This window comes from Taudactylus pleione, unplaced genomic scaffold (assembly GCF_031769625.1).
Source record: "Taudactylus pleione unplaced genomic scaffold, aTauple2 ptg000421l, whole genome shotgun sequence".
In the NCBI taxonomy this organism is placed as follows: Eukaryota; Metazoa; Chordata; class Amphibia; order Anura; family Myobatrachidae; genus Taudactylus; species Taudactylus pleione.
Genome location: NW_028284823.1, coordinates 4636620 through 4647322, shown reverse-complemented (window position 1 = coordinate 4647322; position 10703 = coordinate 4636620). Strand labels below are relative to the sequence as shown.

The 10703-nt window shown below is 40.1% G+C and overlaps 1 pseudogene; it reads right to left on the bottom strand.

Annotated features, from left to right (window-relative positions):
• Positions 1-484: 484 nt before the first annotated feature.
• LOC148506206 (5S ribosomal RNA) lies at positions 485-603 on the bottom strand (annotated as a pseudogene).
• Positions 604-10703: the final 10100 nt, after the last annotated feature.

Genomic DNA, 10703 nt, shown 5'->3' with positions numbered 1-10703 from the left:
TATCAGGTGTGCCATTCTGGCTCCAGATGATGGAAATCAAAAGATGACCTCAGTGAAGTGAGACAGCAATGCCAACCACTACAATGGCCATACATTACTACTTCGTCTTGTGTGTGCTGCCGAAGGGAATAAATAAGATATAAATCCATATAGATGCACAGATGCATACCTTCTAAAGGTAAGCACCGAAGGCTGTTGAGATGTAACATATGTGCAGCCACATATATGCATGAGAAGAGTACGGCTCATTCTTAAGGCGAGCCAATGTGAGGCATAAGCCTGGGGATGGGACGCACCATTGTGCTAACCCTGGGTTAAAGATATGCAATAACCGTAATTTCTGGTAGCAGCCAGAACAGTGGCCCCGAATATGCATACTATGCACATTTAGGCAGAGTGATCTCTGGCAGCTATAGATGCAAGAAACACACTGCATTATTCTGTTACACATCAAGCATATTTGCCCCAGATGTTCAATGTAACAAGCCTGCCGCACCTGGTATACCCAGGCGGTCTCCCATCCAAGTACTAACCATGCCTGGCGCTGCTTAGCGTCCAAGATCAGACGAGATCGGGCGTGTTCAGGGTTGTGTGGCCGTAGGCGCTGATAGATATGTGGTGGGCAATGTAGCATGGACACAACCTCTATATTAGGCTGTGGCATGTTCCTCCCTGTGCTTCAGGGTGCCTGGGATCGGGAAACTCACTCTATAATAGTGGCGGCGGGTCCCTTCTTTTTTTTTCTTGCTATATATAATATTAAACCAGTAAACTGCCCAGTTCCGTAGGGGAACTACCGACATGTAATATAACAGAGATGAGGCAGAGCCAGAATCTATATAAAGTCTGCAGGTTAAATTACAAACTCCACAGTTGTGCCGTTGAACCTCATAAAGACCAGGTGCTGTAGGTTTAAGTAAAGAAAATAGCGGGAGAGGCACATATGCAAGCACAGGGAGAATATACAAACTCCAAACAGCTAGGGCCATACTTGGAATAAAACTCACAACCCTGTTAAGGGTTGCACCCCCCCACACAACTCCAGAGTGAGGATGCGGGAGATGCTGGCAATAAGCCCCGGCTCCTTTTAAGGCAGGTGCATAACTGCACTAATAATACTCGCTGGAGGTAATGACGGTATCTGTGCACGCCAACAATAAGTGGACTAGACTCTGCCCCTACTATCAATAAGCAGGCGGGGCGCAAACAATGGCTGGTATAGCAGGCATAATGCGAGTGGGGGAGCGGGAATGTAATAGCCAGCGCCAATGCAATCTTCATACAAGCACCGGCGCTGCAACCAGCAGCCGAGAACGCTGTGAATAACAGCCTCACTCTCCGGCGGCTGTGTGCAGAAGCCAGCGCCAGTGCTTCTACAAGCACCAGCACGGCAAGGAACAGCTGCGCTGAGCAGCTCCCTAAGTCCCACCATACGGCCAATAAATTAGTGGTGCGCAATGTAGACTCCCTTATGGGAGTAGCGGGACGCGGCAGGCTCCCTCCCTGTGGGAATAGAGCAGAGGGAGGATCACATCGGCTCTTGTGAGAACAGCAGACAAACAGAGCGCTGTCAGGCTCTATTAAGTCAGACAGCACTCAGTCATGCAGGGATATCAGGGCATGCTGCTAGGCAGCAACATTACAGACTGTCAGAACAGTCTCACCTGTACAGGTATCCGCGCTCTATGCGCGGTGGCTCCGCCCCTTGTAATAACACTAGCGGCGTTATAACAGGATTCCAGGAGGAGATATACATGAGCCTGGGAGGGGGCGGAGGAGCCGAAGATTTAACTCCGTTCCCCATAAGGGGAACAGAGCTATACTTACCACTGCTGGCATCAGAGCTGCGGCTAGGCAATCGGAAGCACGGACACAGTCTCTATATTTAGCTGTGGCATGTCCTCCCTGAGCTACTGCCAGGGTGCCTGGGACTTCGACAAGCACTCTTTTTTAGTGGTGGCGGGTCTCCTGATACCTCCATGTAGCAGGCTGACAGACGCAGTACTCTGTCAGTCTGTCCTCAATGCTTTGTAAAAGCTAGAAAATAATATAAAGTGAAAATTAAAGAAAAAATACTAAGTGTGGGCTGGAGCTCAGCCCTATGTGACCGGCTCTCTCGGGCACATTCTAAAAACTGGGGCTCATGGGGCATAGAGGGGGAGGAGCCAGTCACACTTCAGAATTATTTAAAGTGCCAGGCTCTGCTCTACCACCATCTATACCCCACTGTCTTGAACTCCAGTGTGCCCTAGTGGATGAAGGAGAAAAGTCATTTTCCCTAGATATTATCTTTATATTATCAGCTGTATCTTTTCAGTAAGTGGTACTCCACTTGAATTAACAATCATCCCTTTCCCCCATTGCTAATTACTTCCATGCATAATAGATATTATATTAACACTGACAGTCTATCTGGCTATTCCAGTGTTATGAAGCGATGTATACACTGTACACTAATTAGCTGGCTGCCATGTAAAAGTGGCTTTCCTACACCTTTCCTGACCCATGATATACTGTGTTGTGCGATTTTTCATGTAGGATCAGTTGGAAGATGGTATTTTTTACATAGTGAATAAATGCATTTAACAGATCTTCTCTATTTATCTGACTGTAAAAGTCAACATGTAGGGTCAAATACAACAACACACAGTATGCACCCTATATATATATATATATATATATATATATATATATATATATATATATATATATATATGAGTACTATTCATATTGCAAATACTGTATGTCTTCTATTCTTTTGCCAGCATCTCCTAATTATTTCTTACAGGGTGTATTCACAATGGCCCCTAGGTGGCAGACATCCTCACATGCCATGAACACTAACACATGTACATACAATGTTGAGTTATACTGTATTATTGGACTACTGTAACCTCCTCCTATCTGGCCTCCCCAATTCCCATCTCTCTCCTATCCAGTCTGTCCTCAATGCTGCTGCTCGGCTCATTTTCCTCTCCAAATGCTCTACATCTGCCTCCCCTCTCCTACAAGCCCTCCACGGGTTCCCCTTCCCTTTCAGAATCCAATTCAAGGTTCTCACACTCACTTACAAAACCCTCAGCAATTCCTCTCCCATTAACATCTCTGATCTCATCTCCCTTCACTCTTCTGTGCACCATCTTCGTTCACTTAATACATGCCACCTTTCATGCTGGTTACTTATTTGTTTATGAACTTTGTAAGGTGCTGCGGAATACTTGTGGCGCCATATAAATGAATGATAATATTAATAATAATAATATTAAACTGCATATGAGGATTGGACTTGCAGAACTTATACTGTATAATATGTACATGCCAAATCATTAACTAATGGTATTATTAATTACTTATTCAAATAGAAATGGATTCATCCAGTGCAATTCAAAAATAAAATAATACTAACAATGCCAATTATTTAAACCCTATGAAAAATTATTTCAAATTCCAGTAAGAACTTTAGATATTATTACAAAACATAAGTGTAAAGTTGTTCATAGAATGAAACAGGCAGTGTAAGAGCTTACCTGTTGGTGATTTTCCATCCCCTTTCATTCCTAGTTGAATTTTTAGTATTTGGAGAAAACAGAGGTGTATAAGTTTGAGTTAGATCCCATTGTACCAGAGGTTATCATTATGTAACTGGCCTAACCACTCTGCTGCCTGAGGCGGTAACTGACAAGTCTCTCTGTTTATACCTTGTTGGTGATTTCTAAATTTAACAGGGAATATCTACGATGTGCAAATATTGAGACTTTACCCAAAATAATCTGGACTAAAATTATATCAGTATTCTATAAGATTATATTCCCTGCCTAATTCATTGATCTAAATTACATATACTCCAAAATGTTGTGTACCATGTTGGAAGATGCCACTGCAACTACATTCTGTTAATTGTTAGTAATATTGTGTTTACAATTTAAAAGAGAAGTATAAATGCATTACCTGCTGGTGCATTGATGTCCCATTTCATGTCTATTCGGATTTGCAAAATAGAAATGTTTAGGTTAAAAAAAATCTCTATTATAAAATAGTATTATTAATTCAAGTCAATCTACAGTTATAATTACTTGCAAATATACATATGCTGTACATTTGGTATTCTATTTAGTTATCAGAACAATGGTATCCCCACATATAAGAGTATTATTATTATCATTTATTTATATGGTGCCACAAATGTTAAGCAGCGCATTACAAAGTACATAAACAAATTGTAGACAAGCGATTTACAGAACAATACAATACAGGACCAGGACATGGATAATATATATTGCTACATTAGCGACCACAACACCCAGATAAGCAACAGAGCATAAGCAACCAAGTGTTAGGTGCCCTAGTGGTGAGTAAAAAGTAGATGAAACTAAAGTAGGGAGAAGCACAAGAGGGTAGAGGGCCCTGCTTGTAAGAGCTCACATTCTGAGTACTATGATCCTGGCTTTCTGGGTTTCATTTTCTTAAATTGTCTGGCTTTCCTGTGGACTGTGGTTGACCATGGCCCAGAGCTCCTGACCATCCCATCACAGTGTATACAGATCAGTAGGACCATGCATATAGTGTTGTGGTTTATATATTAGGAATTGTGCTAATCCAAGATGTGCAGCAAATGCAGACTTGCCTGATTGTGCTTGCACTATGTTATATAATAGCAGTATAAATCTCATTCCCATTGTTACATAAACATTCTGCATTATATGTAGAAAATTAGTATTATAAGTAATTAATGTGTTTCCAGCAAATAATTTTAAAAGATGTAATTACAAGAGAAGGGGACTGTAAGATATTACCTGGTAACGATGCATCCCATTTCATTCCTGTTAGTGTGTGGGGAAAATGAGATTTGTAAGTTTATAAATGTTTCTACTTTATATTTACATTAAAATGCATTATCACTTGTATCTTTACTGTAAAAGGTTCTCCACTCAAATTAATTCTGTAAATGGCATTGTCCCATACAGTGTATTGAGATGTATTAATTTACATTGTGAGAATTTAACAGTATTTTATCACTATTATGACTATTATGTAAAAGTATACGTACTTCAATTTCTGGAATTACTACAGCCGTGTTTATCAGACAATAAATGTCTCCTATTCAGTACTAAATGCAATAAAACACCTGTCGCACAATACTACTGCTAGCTTATTGAATTGAGGTTGTTTTAGGACTGGCACTACCATTAGGCAGCTATAGGCAGCTGCCTAGGGCACCAGCCACTAGAGGGCACCTTTTTTTCTGTCTCACAGTATAAAAAATATACAAGATAGTCACTCTATACTGAAGGGTGTTAGTGATCAGAATTGTGGTCTGGTTTATAACAATTTTATTTTTAAAACATACACAGGATAAAGGACAATTAGTCATATACATAAAGAGATATATGAGAATTGTTAAAGAAGTGACTAACAATTAAAAAAACACCTGCTCCATTTGCTTCAAAAGTTTTACAGAGCTTATAAATTGTATCCTCTCTGTATGAATGTAACAATTGTACTGAAATTGGTAATCACACCAGCAGTAAGGATTTGAGACACAAGACTTGCTATAATAGTGAATTGATAATTCAAATTGCCTCCCTACTTAATAATTGCAGCGTCTTAATCACTGGCTGTGCACAAAGCTCAGTGATAATTGAAGTGTCAGTCAATTGATCCACCAAAATAAATCTGCAAGGTATGCAAAATATAATAGATACTCCGGGGAGCAAATCTCGACCCCCAGTCCAACAGTGCCAAATGCAGAAACAATCACTGGATGAGTACAACAAACTAAGTCCAGTTGTCCATGGTGGTCAATATCAACTTACTGCGTCATGACCGGGCCTGCCGTTTGTTCCAGCTGAGAGCGTCACAGCCTCGTGGAGGAGCGGAGAATAGTGATCCCTCCAGCAGGGGTAATTTGCTGTGTTTCAGGGGGATCTCTTTAAATTGGGGTTTGTGTAAGTCAGCGCCCACAGTGTGTTCCAGCCAGACAAACTGTGTGCCATGGGAAGCAGGGACCAGCGTATCCGATCAAGTCTTCAGGGATCCCCTCAGCACTAAGGTGTGTGACTGGTGATTACCGGCATTAGGTGCAGGGAATGTTTTCAGGTAGAACCCAGGTCCTAACGCATTTCCCTTCAGTTATGAAGGTTCATCAGAGTCCTCTTCACCACCGTGGACATCTGGACTTAGTTTGTTGTACTCATCCAGTGATTGTTTCTGCATTTGGCACTGTTGGACTGGGGGTCGAGATTTGCTCCCGAAGTATCTATTATATTTTGCATACCTTGCAGATTTATTTTGGTGGATCAATTGACTGACACTTCAATTATCACTGAGCTTTGTGCACAGCCAGTGATTAAGACGCTGCAATTATTAAGTAGGGAGGCAAGAAAAGCTATCCCCTTTTGAATTATCAATTCACTATTATAGCAAGTCTTGTGTCTCAAATCCTTACTGCTGGTGTGATTACCAATTTCAGTACAATTGTTACATTCATACAGAGTGGATACAATTTATAAGCTCTGTAAAACTTTTGAAGCAAATGGAGCAGGTGTTTTTTTAATTGTTAGTCACTTCTTTAACAATTCTCATATATCTCTTTATGTATATGACTAATTGTCCTTTATCCTGTGTATGTTTTAAAAATAAAATTGTTATAAACCAGACCACAATTCTGATCACTAACACCCTTCAGTATAGCGCAAATATCTTGTATATTTTTTGTCTTTTTCTTGGAGGTTGCAGATACCTCTGTATATTGCTGCAATCTGAGGGTGATTCTGACTGAATTATATATGTGATAAACTGTAACTTTTCAGCGCCATCGGATTTAATTAGGTTTTCTATTAGTCTCACAGTATAATGAAGGATGTAATTCGCTGAAAGACACTGACATCCTTCATCTACATGATTCTGGAGGCAGCTGCAGATCCTATTGGATGCTGCTGGCGCTTTTCCCCTGCTTTCTGGGCTGGCCACAGCAGCTGCACTGACATGCGTGACATGTCCTGTGCTAAACTGCTAATCAGTGTGTGTGCCGTGCAGGCTGCCCCTGACTCTGAGTCTCGTACTCTGGACTCTGCTATCTCCTCCTCCCCTACCCTCCCAGCCAGGCTCAGTGAAGCTCTGCCTTCCAGATGAGACGAGGAGCTTTCTGTGCTGGCAGCTACACCCTGCATGCTCATGGTGTGTGAGTGAGAGGAATCCTGGGCTTGTGCTGCTAGGAGTGGTAAGTTTTGTGTCCCTGACAGATGTTAGCTGACATGAAGAGTGGAGTACTTTAGGGCCATATCTATAATGGGAGCAGGATGTGCCAGGCACACAGGCCCCTGGGTCCAGGGGGGCCCCACACCGCACACCCTGCACCCATAGTATTACTTACCTCTCCAGATTCCCACATCAGCATGTGGGTATGGCGCTGTAAAAACGACTGGAAAATTGCTGTCGATACCATTTTCCCATCGTTTGCGCATGTGCAGTACAGGGAAAATAGCCACCATGGCCATTTTCATGGTGACCTGTGCACACTCTATAGACTCTGGGCGCACTCTAGTGCCCAGAGTCTATAGCTCCGGTGCTGGACGCACACAAAGCTCAGTGCGCTGCCGGCAAGAGGGGCCCCCTGTCGGAGACTGCACATGGGCCCCTTCCTCTCTATAAACACCCCTGGAGTACCTGTTATAATTTAATAACACCTCTGAGCCCCTGATTGCTCCGTACCCTTTTCTTGTTGCAGGAGGAGGCTGAGACAAGTGAGTCAGGGCTGAGTGCTCCCAAACAGACATGTGGGGAGCAGGTAGGGATGAAAACAGTGGAGGGAATTGAGCACATGTAGATCCCTGTATCTATAGTGATACAGTCTCCACATCTCTCCTGCTGGCCTGGAACCACTAATGTGTGTCTTATTCTTACAGCTATAGAAAAGTTATTTGCATAAGTGCATGTTTTAATGTTGTTATCATCTTGATGCATTTATTTGTCTATATACATCAGTTCAGTGGGCAGAACAGTGTGTAAGCAGCATTATGTTGTTCAGTGTCATTCTGATGTTGCATCTACATGAAAATGGGTATAGATTTCTTAAATATTGATATTTTTTAGTATGTGTGTTTATGTGAGTGTGTTTTGCAAGCTTAATGCAATATTGCTAATGCTGGGCCCAGGGGACCTTTATGAACCACTCACCCTGTGTTTACTGCGCACACGTGGGTTTCCACCCTCATTACCCAGGGTTTTAGTGCCAATTTCCTGCTGACTGTCTTCTACATAGGTGGATAATTGAAGACTATTAAAAGTGAAGCCAGCCAGCCAGCCATAATAAAAACTCTGTCCTGGAGAATGGCTAGAAGCAAAGTGATCGCTACCGCTATTACTTTGCTTCCAGGTTTGGACCCAGTGAGGAAACAGAGGAATCTGGAGGATCCTTCTATGAAAAAGATTTGGTGGAGTAGCCCATTGGCTATTATGGGTTAACGATATGTGGGAGTCTTAAATCTTACTGGGGCTACTTTTGCAGTTGAAAATAGGAGTAGATTGCCAAATATTGTACTTAGCTTTTGCCAAATTTTAAGCTGTTTCGGTTGCTAAATTTAAAGAGGCAATAATATTAAGTCCAAAACCATATGTTATTATTGCCCATTTAAATCTAGCAACCAACACTGCTGAAGACTCGGTGGCTTTGCACAGTAAATTTACCCTTGGTACAGCGTCATTGGCTTGATACTGTAGCTTTTATGTATAAAAAACACCTTTGTATATTTATAATACAATAAATTTAAAAATATGTTATTTCAAAAAAAAATATATTTTTCCTTTTTTTAAAATTCACTTGCATGTAAAGTTTTAAATAAAGATTTTATTAAATAAAAAATGTTGATGTGACCTGATTGGTGCTGACAAGGGAGAGCTTAAGCAGCAGTAAAAGAGAGGGCCCAGCTTCCAAAAAGTACATACAAATAATGAAGGGATTTACAGCACTAAATTGAATACCAATAGTCAATTTAAATATCATATGGCTTGATAAAAATAATAAATATTTAATTAGAAAAATTAATCAATAAAATTATATAGGATCCAGAGACAAAATAAGTAAAAAATAAAAATAATAATAATAATAATAATAATAAACAAAAATCAACGTAAAATGGAATTTGCAGCTTTTTTCCGCTACAAATTGCATTTTTAAGTGCACATGCGCATTTTTTTGCAGCCATGAGCCTGACTAGTGATTGTGTACAACTAGGAGGCCTAGTCAGGGACAGAAGTGGGTGTGTAGTTTATATGAATGGTTGGGTGGAGGGTATTGTGGGAGAAGTGACGATGTTGTGTAGCTTATATATATATTATATTTACATTATCAACTGTATCTTTTCAGTAAGTGAATTAATAAACATCTCTTTCCCCCATTGCTTATTACTTCCATGCATAAAATATATTTTATTATATTAATACTGACAGAGTCTATCTGGCTATTCTAGTGTGATGGAGCGATGTACACACTCTACACTAATTAGCTGGCTGCCATGTAAGAGTGGTTTTCCTACAGCTTTCCATGATATACTGTCTTGTGCTATATTTCATGTAGGATCAGTTGGGGGATGGTATTTCTTACATAGTGAACTCTTAATCATCCATTATTCTTATTCTATAAAAATAACTAATTAAATGCAGTTAACAGACCTTCTCTATTTATCAGACTGTAAAGGTCAATATGCAGGGTCAAATACAATAACACACAGTATGCACCCTATATATATATATATATATATATATATATAAACCCTGAAAACTCAGTACTCACCATTTTTAAATCACTCACAATAATACATATATAATGGGGTTTTGGTTCATGGATTGATCAATGCATGTAAGCCTGCAGCCCACATCACGATACCCCATTTCTCTGCAGGTCCTACACTATCCACCACACTTATTTAAGCAATGTGGTCACAAGCCACTTTGCACCCCAGGCCTGGAAATGGCAAGTGCAGGTTTGCACCCCAAATCTGGGAGTGGCGAGTGCAGTGGATTTTTTACTTTATATATATATATATATATATATATATATATATATATATATATATGTACTATTCATATTGCACATACAGTATGTCTTCTATTTTTTCCCCGGCATCTCCGAATTACTGCTATAGGGTGTATTCACAATGGCCCCTAGGTGGCAGACATCCTCACATGCCATGAACACTAACACATGTACATACAATGTTGAGTTATACTGTATTATACTGTATATGAGGATTGGACCTGCAGAACTTATACTGTATAATATGTAAATACCAAATCATTAACTAATGGTACTATTAACTACTTATTCAAACAAAAATGGATTCATCCAGTGCAATTCATAAACAAAATAATCCTAAGAATGCTTATTATTCAAACCCTGTGAAAAATAATTTAAAATTCTAGTACAGAAATCTAGTTATTATTACAAAACATAAGTGTAAACAGATGTGTATAAGTTTGAGTTAGGTCCTATTGTACCAGAGGTTATCATTATGTTACGGGTCTAACGACTCTGCTGTCTGAGGCGGTAACTGACAAGTCTCTCTGTTTATCCCTTGTTGGTGGTTTCTACATAAAACCGGGAATATCTATGATGAGCAAATACTGAGACTTTACCCAAAATAATCTGTCCTAATATTATATCAGTATTCTATAAGATTATATTTCCTGCCTAATTCATTGAGCTA